Here is a 385-nt window from a genome sequence, read left to right on the forward strand (position 1 = left end):
TTTTTAGTCTTGAACTAGTTTTATTATTTCAACTCCAAACATGGTGTTAATTTACATAAACATGCGCAGTCAATATTCGACATTTTTAGTACAGAGGTTGACCGTAGAAAAGTACAATTGACACAGGAAAGCCCAAACGAAGCTTTCCAGTTTCTGCTTCCCTTTTGATTAATTAATTATTCCGTCGTTAGATATCACGTGCTTGGCTTCGAAAAGTCGTTAGAACAATTCAATATAATAACATTAATGTTTTGATGCGCCAATAGCAGTCAGAAGTGCCTCTCCACTCTTGTATTTCATACTAATTTTTTCATAATGCAAAATTGTTCTAAGAAGTACCTCCTGGTATTTTTTCAGTTTTACTACAATAGGGGAAGGTTGTCAA

At 34.0% G+C, this 385-nt stretch overlaps 1 protein-coding gene across 1 annotated transcript in view; it reads right to left on the reverse strand.

Annotated features, from left to right (window-relative positions):
* Window positions 1–385, reverse strand: part of LOC116290833 (uncharacterized) — a 17,768-nt gene continuing 17,383 nt past the window's right edge. Inside the window, exon 12 of the mRNA XM_031697942.2 lies at window positions 1–385. This exon is cut by the window's right edge and continues 957 nt beyond it. The gene's annotated coding sequence lies outside the window, so the exon portion shown is untranslated.

This window comes from Actinia tenebrosa, unplaced genomic scaffold (assembly GCF_029948245.1).
Source record: "Actinia tenebrosa isolate PJP-AT-01 unplaced genomic scaffold, QUT_ActTen_1.0 PGA_scaffold7__59_contigs__length_16204524, whole genome shotgun sequence".
NCBI lineage: Eukaryota > Metazoa > Cnidaria > Anthozoa > Actiniaria > Actiniidae > Actinia > Actinia tenebrosa.